Source organism: Pongo abelii, chromosome 14, assembly GCF_028885655.2.
Source record: "Pongo abelii isolate AG06213 chromosome 14, NHGRI_mPonAbe1-v2.0_pri, whole genome shotgun sequence".
Lineage (NCBI taxonomy): Eukaryota > Metazoa > Chordata > Mammalia > Primates > Hominidae > Pongo > Pongo abelii.
Genome location: NC_071999.2, coordinates 4500945 through 4515204, shown reverse-complemented (window position 1 = coordinate 4515204; position 14260 = coordinate 4500945).

Genomic DNA, 14260 nt, shown 5'->3' with positions numbered 1-14260 from the left:
TTTCCGCATTCCATTCCTTTCCATTGCATTCCATTCCACATTCCATTCCATTCCATTCCACAGTCCATTCCAGTGCCTTCCATTCCACATTCCGTTGAACATTCCAATTCATTCCTTTCCACATTTCATTCAACTTTCTATTTCGTTACATTCCACATTCCATTCCATTCCATTTCATTCGAAATTCCATTAAATTCTATTTCAATTCCCATTTCATTCCCTTCCATTACTTTCCACATTCCATTGAATTCCATTGCACATTCCATTCCATTGCATTTCACGTTCCATTCCATTATATTCCACGTTCCATTCCACATTCTATTCTACATTCCATTCCACTTTCCAGTCTATTCCATAAAACACTCCTTTCCATTCCATTCCACTTTCCATCCCATTCCAATGCACATTCCACCCACATTCCATTTCATTCCATTCCACATTCTATTCCACATTCACTTCCATTCCGTTCCACATTGCACTCTATTTCATTCCATTCCACATTCCTCTCCATTCCATTCCACATTCCATTACACATTCCACTCCATTTCATTTCATTCCACATTCCTCTCCATTCCATTCCACATTCCATTCCACATTCCACTTCACATTCCACCTCATTCCATTCCACATTCCATTCCACATTGCATTCCAAATTCCATTCTGTGCCATTCCACGTTGCATTTCTTTCCTTTCAACTGCACATTCCATTCCACATTCCATTCCTTTCCATTTCACATTGCATTTTACATTCCATTCCACAATCCACTCCACATTGTATTACATGCTCCACAGCTTTCCATTCCACATTCCGTGCCATATTCCATTCCATTCCTTTCCAGATTCCATTCCCTATTCCACTGCATGACATTCAACATTCCATTCCAGATTACATTCCATTCCATTCCACATTACTTTCCATTCAATTTCAAATTCCATTAGATTCCATTCCATTCCATTCCACATTCCATTCCACATTCCATTCCACACTCCATTCCATTCCATTGTACATTCCATTCCTTTCCAATGCATTCCAGTTTCCATTCAATTCCATAGTCCATTCAACAATCCATTCCATTCCAAATTCCATTCCACGTTCCATTCCTTTCCATTTCACATTCCATTCCATTCCATTTCACATTCCATTCCATTCCAAATTCCATTACATTCCATTTCACATTGCATTCCATTCTATTCCATTCCACATTCCTTTCCATTCAATTCCAAATTCCATTAGATTCCATTCCATTCCATTCCACATTCCATTCCGCATTCCAATCCATTCAACTTTCCATTCCACATTCCATTCCATTCCATTCCACATTCCATTGCTTTCCATTGCATTCCATATTCCATTCCATTTCACATTACATTCTATTCCACTTTCCACATTCCATTCCGTTTTACATTCCATTCCATTCCATTCCACGTTGCATTCCATATTCCATTCCATTAAATTCCATTCCACATTCCATCATATTCCATTCTATTCTCTTCCCCATTCCATTACATTCTTTCTTTTCCACATTCGATTCCATTCCATTACATTCCAAATTTCTTTCCAAGTTTCATTCCACTCCATTAAACTTTCCATTCCTTTCCACTTTGCATTCCATTCCATTCCACCTTTCATTTTATTCCCTTCCACATTTCAACCCATTCCACCTTCCATTTTATTACCTTCCACATTCCAATCCATTCCACCTTCCGTTCCATTCCAATCCACTTTCCTTTCGTCATTCTATTACACTTTCCACTCCATTCCATTCCACATTGCATTCCTCATTCCATTCCACGTTCCATACCATTCCATTCTACATTCCATTCCTCATTCCATTCTACGTTCCATTCCGTCTTCCATTCCACGTTCCATTGCTTTCCATTCCAAGTTCCATTCCATTCTGTTCCAATTTCCATTCAGTTCCATTCCACATTCCATACAACTCCATTCCACATTACATTCCATTCAACCACATTCCATTCCAAATTCCATTTCATTCCATTCCACATTCCATTCCATTCCATTCCACATTCCATTCCATTGAATTCCAAATTCCATTCCACTGCATTCCAAATTCCATTCCACATCATTCCACATTCAATTCAATTCCATTCCACATTGGATTCCATTCCATTCCACATTCCCTTCCCTTCCATTCCACATTCCATTATATTCCATTCCATTCCACATTCCATTCCATTCCATACTACGTTCCATTCAACATTCATTTAAATTCCATTACATTCCACATTCCATTCCATTCCATTCCTCCCCACATTCCATTCCATTCCATTCCACATTCCATTCCACATTCCATTCCACACTCCATTCCATTCCCTTCCATATTCCCTTCCCTTCCATTCCACATTCCACTCCATTCCATTCCATATTCCATTCCCTTCCATTCCATTACAATTTCCGTTCCAATTTCTATTCCATTGCATTCCACATTCCATTCCAACACATTTCACATTCCATTCCATTCCATTTCGAATTATATTCCATCCCTTTCCCTTCCACATTCCAATCCATTCCTTTATAAATTCCATTCCATTCCATTTCACATTGCATTCAATTCCAATCCATTCCACATTCCATTCCATTCCATTTCAAATTGCAATCCATTCCAAATTCTAATCCACATTCCATTCCATTCCGTTCCATATTCCATTCCACATTCCATTCCATTTCATTCCACATTCCATTCTATCCATTCCACATTCCCTTCCATTCCATTTCACTTTATATTCCATTCCTTTCCGTACCACATTCTATTCCATTCCACTCCACATTCCATTCCCTTTCATTCCACATTCCATTCCTCATTCCATTGCATTCCATTCCATTCCACATTCCATTCCACATTCCATTCCACATTCCATTGCATTCCATTCCATTCCACATTCCATTCCATTCCACATTCCATTCCATTCCATTATATTTCACATTCAATTCCATTCCATTCCATCATTGCCTTCCATTCCACATATCACTCCATTCTATTCTCATACCATTCCATATTCCTTTCCATTCCATTCCATTCTATTCCACTTTCCAATCCATTCAATTCCATTCTGTTCCACATTCCAATCCATTCCATTCCATTCTGTTCCACATTCCATTCCATTCCTTTGCATTCCACACTCCATTCCAAGTTCCATTCCACTCCATTAAAAGTTCCATTCCATTCCAATTTCCATTCCATTCCATTCCACGTTCCTTTCCAATGCCATACACATTCCATTCCATTCCAAGTTACATTCAGTTCCATTCCATGTTCCTTTCCAAGTTTCATTACACGTTCCATTCCACATTCCATTCCACTTTCCATTCCATTCCATTCTACGTTCCTTTCCTCGTTGTTTTCCACGATCCACTCCATTCCATTCCACAGTCCATTCCTCAATCCATTCCACGATCCTTTCCATTCTATTTCACTTTCAATTCCATTAAATTCCGCATTCCATTCCACATTCCATTCCACATTCCACTCCATTTCCTTCCACCTTCCATTCCATTCCATTCCATATTCCATTCCACATTCCATTCCATTCCATTACACATTGCATTCCGTTCAGCTCCATATTCCATTAGATTCCATTCCATTACACGTTCCATTCCATTCCATTCCATTCCTCTTTCCATTCCATTCCATTCTACATTCTCTTGCATTCCATTCCATTCCATTCCACATTCCCTTGCATTCCATTCCACATTCCATTCCATTGCATTCGACATTAAATTCCATGTTTCATCCTATTCCATTCCACATTCCATTCCACATTCCATTCCATTCCATTCCATTCCATTCCACTTTCCATTCCATTCCATTCCATTCCACATTCCATTCCATTCCATTTAATTCCATTCCACTTTCCCTTCCTTTCCTTTCCACATTCCCTTGCAATCTATTCCACATTCCTTTCCATTCCATTCCACATTCTACTCCATATCATTCAATTAAATTACACTATCCATTCCCTTAAATTCCACATTACGTTGCATTCAATTCCAGATTCCATTCCATTCCATTCCACCTTCCATCCCTTCCATTGCAAATTCCATTCCATTCCATTCCATTCCACATTCCATACCATTCCATTCCATTCCACATTCCATTCCACTCCCTTAAACTTTCCATTCCCTTCCATACCACATTCCTTTCCTATCTATTTCACATTCCATTCCCTTCCATTCCATTCCACATTCCATTCCCTTCCTTTCCATTCCACAATCGATTGCATTCCATTACACATTCCATTCTATTCCTTTCCATATTCCATTCCATTCCATTCCTCATTCAGTTCCACATTTCTTTCTATTCCATTCCACATTCTTTAAACCACCTATTCCATTATATTCCACATTCCATTCCATTCCATTTCACATTCCCTTCCATTCGATTTCACATTCCTTTCCATTACATTTCACATTCCATTCCATTCCATTTCCCAATCTATTCCACTCCATTCCATTCCACTTTCCATTCCACTCCTTTCCACATTCCATTCTATTCCATTTCTCATTGCATACCATTCCATTCCATTCCGCATTCCTTTCCCTTCCTTTCCACATTCCATTCCATTCCATTGCACATTCCATTCAATTACATTCCACATTCCATTCCACATTCCATTCCACATTCCATTCCATTCCAAATTCCATTACATTCCATTTCACATTGCATTCCATTCTATTCCATTCCACATTCCTTTCCATTCAATTCCAAATTCCATTAGATTCCATTCCATTCCATTCCACATTCCATTCCGCATTCCAATCCATTCAACTTTCCATTCCACATTCCATTCCATTCCATTCCACATTCCATTGCTTTCCATTGCATTCCATATTCCATTCCATTTCACATTACATTCTATTCCACTTTCCACATTCCATTCCGTTTTACATTCCATTCCATTCCATTCCACGTTGCATTCCATATTCCATTCCATTAAATTCCATTCCACATTCCATCATATTCCATTCTATTCTCTTCCACATTCCATTACATTCTTTCTTTTCCACATTCGATTCCATTCCATTACATTCCAAATTTCTTTCCAAGTTTCATTCCACTCCATTAAACTTTCCATTCCTTTCCACTTTGCATTCCATTCCATTCCACCTTTCATTTTATTCCCTTCCACATTTCAACCCATTCCACCTTCCATTTTATTACCTTCCACATTCCAATCCATTCCACCTTCCGTTCCATTCCAATCCACTTTCCTTTCGTCATTCTATTCCACTTTCCACTCCATTCCATTCCACATTGCATTCCTCATTCCATTCCACGTTCCATACCATTCCATTCTACATTCCATTCCTCGTTCCATTCTACGTTCCATTCCGTCTTCCATTCCACGTTCCATTGCTTTCCATTCCAAGTTCCATTCCATTCTGTTCCAATTTCCATTCAGTTCCATTCCACATTCCATACAATTCCATTCCACATTACATTCCATTCAACCACATTCCATTCCAAATTCCATTTCATTCCATTCCACATTCCATTCCATTCCATTCCACATTCCATTCCATTGAATTCCAAATTCCATTCCACTGCATTCCAAATTCCATACCACATCATTCCACATTCAATTCAATTCCATTCCACATTGGATTCCATTCCATTCCACATTCCCTTCCCTTCCATTCCACATTCCATTATATTCCATTCCATTCCACATTCCATTCCATTCCATACTACGTTCCATTCAACATTCATTTAAATTCCATTACATTCCACATTCCATTCCATTCCATTCCTCCCCACATTCCATTCCATTCCATTCCACATTCCATTCCACATTCCATTCCACACTCCATTCCATTCCCTTCCATATTCCCTTCCCTTCCATTCCACATTCCACTCCATTCCATTCCATATTCCATTCCCTTCCATTCCATTACAATTTCCGTTCCAATTTCTATTCCATTGCATTCCACATTCCATTCCAACACATTTCACATTCCATTCCATTCCATTTCGAATTATATTCCATCCCTTTCCCTTCCACATTCCAATCCATTCCTTTATAAATTCCATTCCATTCCATTTCACATTGCATTCAATTCCAATCCATTCCACATTCCATTCCATTCCATTTCAAATTGCAATCCATTCCAAATTCTAATCCACATTCCATTCCATTCCGTTCCATATTCCATTCCACATTCCATTCCATTTCATTCCACATTCCATTCTATCCATTCCACATTCCCTTCCATTCCATTTCACTTTATATTCCATTCCTTTCCGTACCACATTCTATTCCATTCCACTCCACATTCCATTCCCTTTCATTCCACATTCCATTCCTCATTCCATTGCATTCCATTCCATTCCACATTCCATTCCACATTCCATTCCACATTCCATTGCATTCCATTCCATTCCACATTCCATTCCATTCCACATTCCATTCCATTCCATTATATTTCACATTCAATTCCATTCCATTCCATCATTGCCTTCCATTCCACATATCACTCCATTCTATTCTCATACCATTCCATATTCCTTTCCATTCCATTCCATTCTATTCCACTTTCCAATCCATTCAATTCCATTCTGTTCCACATTCCAATCCATTCCATTCCATTCTGTTCCACATTCCATTCCATTCCTTTGCATTCCACACTCCATTCCAAGTTCCATTCCACTCCATTAAAAGTTCCATTCCATTCCAATTTCCATTCCATTCCATTCCACGTTCCTTTCCAATGCCATACACATTCCATTCCATTCCAAGTTACATTCAGTTCCATTCCATGTTCCTTTCCAAGTTTCATTACACGTTCCATTCCACATTCCATTCCACTTTCCATTCCATTCCATTCCACGTTCCTTTCCTCGTTCCTTTCCACGATCCACTCCATTCCATTCCACAGTCCATTCCTCAATCCATTCCACGATCCTTTCCATTCTATTTCACTTTCAATTCCATTAAATTCCGCATTCCATTCCACATTCCATTCCACATTCCACTCCATTTCATTCCACCTTCCATTCCATTCCATTCCATATTCCATTCCACATTCCTTTCCATTCCATTACACATTGCATTCCATTCAGCTCCATATTCCATTAGATTCCATTCCATTACACGTTCCATTCCATTCCATTCCATTCCTCTTTCCATTCCATTCCATTCTACATTCCCTTGCATTCCATTCCATTCCATTCCACATTCCCTTGCATTCCATTCCACATTCCATTCCATTGCATTCGACATTAAAGTCCATGTTTCATCCTATTCCATTCCACATTCCATTCCACATTCCATTCCATTCCATTCCATTCCATTCCATTCCATTCCATTCCATTCCACTTTCCATTCCATTCCATTCCATTCCACATTCCATTCCATTCCATTTAATTCCATTCCACTTTCCCTTCCTTTCCTTTCCACATTCCCTTGCATTCAATTCCACATTCCTTTCCATTCCATTCCACATTCTACTCCATACCATTCAATTAAATTACACTATCCATTCCCTTAAATTCCACATTACGTTGCATTCAATTCCAGATTCCATTCCATTCCATTCCACCTTCCATCCCTTCCATTGCAAATTCCATTCCATTCCATTCCATTCCACATTCCATACCATTCCATTCCATTCCACATTCCATTCCACTCCCTTAAACTTTCCATTCCCTTCCATACCACATTCCTTTCCTATCTATTTCACATTCCATTCCCTTCCATTCCATTCCACATTCCATTCCCTTCCTTTCCATTCCACAATCGATTGCATTCCATTACACATTCCATTCTATTCCTTTCCATATTCCATTCCATTCCATTCTTCATTCAATTCCACATTTCTTTCTATTCCATTCCACATTCTTTAAACCACCTATTCCATTATATTCCACATTCCATTCCATTCCATTTCACATTCCCTTCCATTCGATTTCACATTCCTTTCCAATACATTTCACATTCCATTCCATTCCATTTCCCATTCTATTCCACTCCATTCCATTCCACTTTCCATTCCACTCCTTTCCACATTCCATTCATTCCATTTCTCATTGCATACCATTCCATTCCATTCCGCATTCCTTTCCCTTCCATTCCACATTCCATTCCATTCCATTCCACATTCCATTCAATTACATTCCACATTCCATTCCACATTCCATTCCATTCCGTTCCTTTGGAGATTCCTTTCCATTCCATTCTTCATTTTTTCCAATCCATTCCACATTCCATTCCACATTCCATTCCATTCCGTTCCTTTGCAGATTCCTTTCCATTCCATTCTACATTCTTTCCATTCCACTCCACACTACATTCCACATTGCATTCCACTACACTCCACATTTGATTCCACATTCCACTCCATACCAATACACATTCCATTCTATTCCATTCCACTTTCCATTCTACTTTACATTGCATTTCACATTCCATTCCACATTCCATTCCATTGCATTCCAAGTTCCATTCCATTCTGTTACATTCCATTCCATTCCATTCCTCATTCCATTACACGTTACATTCCATTCCATTCCAATTGTCATTCCAATATTTTCCACGTTCCATTCCACATTCAATTCCATTCCATTCCACATTCCATTCCATTACATTCCACATTCCATTCCACATTCCATTCCACATTCCATTCCATTCAGTTCCTTTGCAGATTCCTTTCCATTCCATTCTACATTTTTTCCAATCCATTCCACATTCCATTCCACATTCCATTCCATTCCGTTCCTTTGCAGATTCCTTTCCATTCCATTCTACATTCTTTCCATTCCATTCCACACTACATTCCACATTGCATTCCACTACACTCCACATTCGATTCCACATTCCACTCCATACTAGTCCACATTCCATTCTATTCCATTCCACTTTCCATTCTACTTTACATTGCATTTCACATTCCATTCCACATTCCATTCCATTGCATTCCAAGTTCCATTCCATTCTGTTACATTCCATTCCATTCCATTCCTCATTCCATTACATGTTACATTCCATTCCATTCCAATTGTCATTCCCATATTTTCCACGTTCCATTCCACATTCAATTCCATTCCATTCCACATTCCACTCCATTTTCATCTCCTTTCCATTCCACATTCCATTCCATTCCATTCCTTTCCATTCCACTTCCATTCCATTGCCTTTTACATTGCATGCCATTCCATTCCAATCCACATTCCATTCCATTCCATTCCATTCCAATCCGCATTCCATTCCATTCCATTCCATTCCACATGCCATTCCACATTCCATTCCACATTCCAATCCGTTCCATTGCACGTTCCATTCCTCATTCCATTCCACATTCCATTACATTTCTTTCAACATTCCATTCCACATTCCATTCCACATTCCATTCGATTCCATTCCACATTCCATTCCTTTCCCTTCCACATTCCATTCCACATTCCATTCCATTCCTCATTCTATTCCACATTTCATCCCGTTACATTCAACATTCCATTCCCTTCTATTCCATTCCATTACTGATTCCATTTCACATTACATTCGATTCCATTCCACGTTCCATTCCATTCAAAGTTCCATTTCACATTCCATTCCATTCCATTGCACATTCGATTTCATTCCTTTCCACATTCCATTCCATTCCACTTTCCATGCCTTTGGATTCCACATTCCATTCCACATTTCATTCCACATTCCTTACCATTCCATTCCAAATTCCATTCCATTACATTGCATTCCATTCCACATTGCATTCCATTCCATTCCATTCCATTCCATTCCACATTCTGTTCCGTACCATTAAATTCCACAATCCATTCCATTCCATTTCACATTCCATTGCTTTCCATTCCATTCCAGAGTCCATTCCATTCCATTCCACATTCTATTCCACATTCCATTCCACATTGCACTCCATTCAATTCTGCGTTCCATTCCATTCCATTCCAAACCATTCCATTACACATTTCACTTCATTCGCTTCTACATTAAATTCCTTTCCATTCCAGAATCCTTTCCATTCCATTACAAATTTCATTCCACTCCATTCCACTCCACGTTCCCTTCCACATTCCATGGCACGTTCCATTCCATGCCACGTTCCATTCCACTTTCCGTTATACGTTCAACTCCACGTTTCTTTCCACGTTCCATTCCATTTTCCCTTCCATTCCATTCCATGTTCCATTGCTCATTCCATTCCACATTCCATTCCACATACCATTGCACATTCCATCCCACGTTCCATTCCTTTTCATTCCACATTCCATTGTATTCTGTTCCACTTTCCTTTCCACGTTCCATTCCATTCCAGTCCACATTCCATTCCATATTCCATTCCATTACAAACCACATTCCATTCCATTCTATTCCATTCCATTCCTCATTCGATTTCATATTACATTACATTCCATTCCATTCCACGTTCCATTGCGTTGAATTCTATATTCCCATCCATTCTTTTCCATTCCATTCCTCATTCCATTTCACATTCCATTCCATTCCATTCCATGTTCCATTCCATTCCATTCCACGTTCCATTCCATTCCATTACACATTCCATTCCACATTCGTTTCCATTCCATTCCACATCCCTTTCTTTATTCCATTCCCCTCCATTCCTCATTCCATTCCTTTCCATTCACTTCCATTCCACATTCCATTCCATTCCATTCCACATTCCAATGCATTCCATTCTCTTCCAATCCATATTCCATTCCATTCTATTGCACATTCCATTCAATTCCATTACATTCCACCTTATATTCCATTCCATTCCTCATTCCATTATATTCCATTCCACATTCTATTCTATTCCACATTCCATTTCATTCCACATTCAATTTCATTCCTCATTCCATTCAACATTCCGTTACAATCCACATTCCATAGCATTCAATTCCACATTCCATTCCATTGCATTCCATTCCACATTCCATTCCATTCCATTGCACATTCCTTTCGATTCCATTCCATTGCAATCCACATTCCATTCCATTCCACATTCCATTCCATTCCATTCCACTTTCCATTTCACGTAGCATTCCACATTCCATTGCATTCCACTTTCCATTTCACGTATCATTCCACATTCCATTCCATTCCATTCCACGTTCCATTCCACGTTTCATTCCACATTCCTTTCCTTGTTCCATTCCACATTCCATTCCATTCCACATTTCTTTCCATTAAACATTCCATCCCACATTACATATAACATTCCATTCCATGCTATTCCATTCTGCATTCCATTCCAGATTCCATTCCACATTCCATTCCTCATTCCATTCCATTACATTTCACATTCCATTCCATTCCATTCCCTTCAATTCCACATTCCATTCTGCATTATGTTCGATTCCATTCCATTGCAATCCACATTCCATTGCATTCCAATCCATTCCACATTCCATTCCATTCCAATCCACTTTCCATTCCATATTCAATCACATTCCATTCTACATTCCATTCCATTCCACATTCCATTACATTCCATTCCACATTCCATTCCACATTCCAGTCAATTCCATTTCAGTTTCCATTCCATTCCATTCCACCATCCCTTCCATTCCAGTCAATTCCATTCCCTTCCAAATTGCATTCCATTCCACATTCCATTCCATTCCATTCCACATTCCATTCCTTTCCATTTCACGTTCCTTTCTCTTCCATTCCACATTCCATTCCACATTCCATTGCATTCCATTCCATTCCACATTCCATTCCATTACATTACATTTCAAATTCCATTCCATTCCATTCCATCATTCCCTTGCATTCCACATTTCTTTCCATTGTATTCTCATACCATTCCACATTCCATTCCATTCCATTCCATTCTATTTCACATTCCAATACATTCCATTCCATTCTGTTCCACATTCCATTCCATTCCTTTGCATTCCACACGCCATTCCAAGTTCCATTCCACTCTGTTAAAAGTTCCATTCCTTTCCACTTTCCATTCCATTCTATTCCACATTCCTTTCCATTCCCTTACACATTACTTTCCATTCCACGTTATATTCAATTCCGTTCCACGTTCCTTTCCAAATTTAATTACACGTTACATTCCACATTCCTTTCCACGTTCCTTTCCATTCCATTCCAATTTCCTTTCCTCATTCCTTTCCATGTTCCACTCCTTTGCATTCCACAATCCATTCTTCATTCCATTCGTCTTTCCAATCCATTCCATTCCACATTCCATTCCATTCCATTCCACATTGCATTCCACATTCCACTCCATTCCATTCCACTTTCCATTCCATTCCGTTTGACATTCCATTCCACATTCCATTCCATTCCATTCCATTCCATTCCACATTCCATTGCATTCCATTCCACATTCCATGCCATTCGACATTCCATTCCACGTTCCATTCTATTCCATTCCACATTTCACTCCATTCCTTTCCATTCCATTCCACATTTCATTCCATTATATTCCACGTTCCATTCCATTCCATTCCATTCCATTCCACATTCCATTCCATTCCTTTCAACATTCCATCCCATTCCATTCAATTCTATTACACTTTCCTTTCACTTCCATTCCACATTCCATTGCATTCCATTCCAGATTCCATTCAATTCCATTCCACTTTCCATTCCTTTCCATTGCACATTCCATTCCATTCAATTCCATTCCACATTCCATTCCATTCCCTTCCACTTTCCATTCCCTTCCAATCCACATTCCATTCCAATCCTTGCCACATTCCATTCCCTTCCATTCCAATCCACATTCCATTACATTCCATTCCTTTCCACGTTCCATTCCATTCCATTCCACATTCCATTCCATTCCTTTCCACATTCCATTGCATTCAATTCTTCATTGAATTCCACATTTCATTCTGTTCCATTCCACATTCCTTTAAAGCACCCTTTCCATTCTCTTCCACAATCCATTGCTTTCCATTTCACTTTCCGTTCCATTCCACTTTCCATTCCGCATTCCATTCCACATTCCATTCGACATTCCTTTCCATTCCATTGCATATTTCATTCCACATTCCATTCCATTCCATTCCACATTCCATTCCACATTCTATTCCATTCCACATTCCATTCCATTCCACATTCCATTCCACTGTATTCTATTCCATTCAATTCCAAATTCCATTCCATTCCTTTCCATTTCATGTTCCGTTCCATTCCATTTCACTTTTTATTCCATTCCATTCCATTCCATATTCCACTCCATTCCAATTCACATTCTATTCCATTCCATTCCATTCCACATTGCATTCCATTCCACTGTGCATTCCATGCTATTCCATTTCTCATTGAATTCCATTCCATTCCATTCCAATTTACTTTCCCTTACATTCCACATTCCATTCCATTCCATTCCACATTCCATTCACTACCATTTCTTTCCACATTCCATTCCATTCCATGCCACATTACATTGCATTCAATTCCACATTCCATTCAATTCCCTTCCACATCCCATTCCACATTCCATTCCAGATTCTATTCCATTCCATTCCTTTGCAGATTCCTTTCCATTCCATTCCTCTTAGTTTCCATTCCCTTCCACTCTACATTCCAAATTCCATTGCACTACAGTCCACATTCGATTCCAAATTCCACTCAACTCCATTTCACATTCCATTCTATTATATTCCACATTCTGTTCCACATTCCATTCGTTTTCACATTCCATTCCACATGCCATTCCTTTTCATTCCAGTTTCCATTCCATTCTATTCCCTTCTATTCCTCTTTCCATTACAAGTTTCATTCCATTCCATTACATTTTTCATCCCATTATTTTCCACGTTCCATTACACCATCCATTCCTTTCCATTCCACATTCCATTCCCTTCCCTTTTACATTGCATGCCATTCCATTGAACTCCCCATTCCATTCAATTCCATTCCATTCCAGTCCACATCCCATTGCATTTCATTACATTCCACTTTCCATTCCACAGAGCATTCGACGTTCCATTCCTTTCAATTGCACGTTTCATTCCTCATTCCATTAAACATTCCGTTACATTTCATTCCACATTCGGTTCCAAATTCCATTCCACGTTCCATTCGATTCCATTCCATATTCCAATCCATTCCGTTCCAGATTCCATTCCACATTCAATTCCGTTCCTCATTCTATTCCACATTCCATCCCATTGCATGCCACAATCCATTCCATTCTATTCCATTCCGTTACTGATTCCATTGCACATTACATTCCATTTCATCCCACGTTCCATTCCATTCCATTCCACGTTCCATTGCACATTCGATTTGAAACCATTCCACATTCCATTCC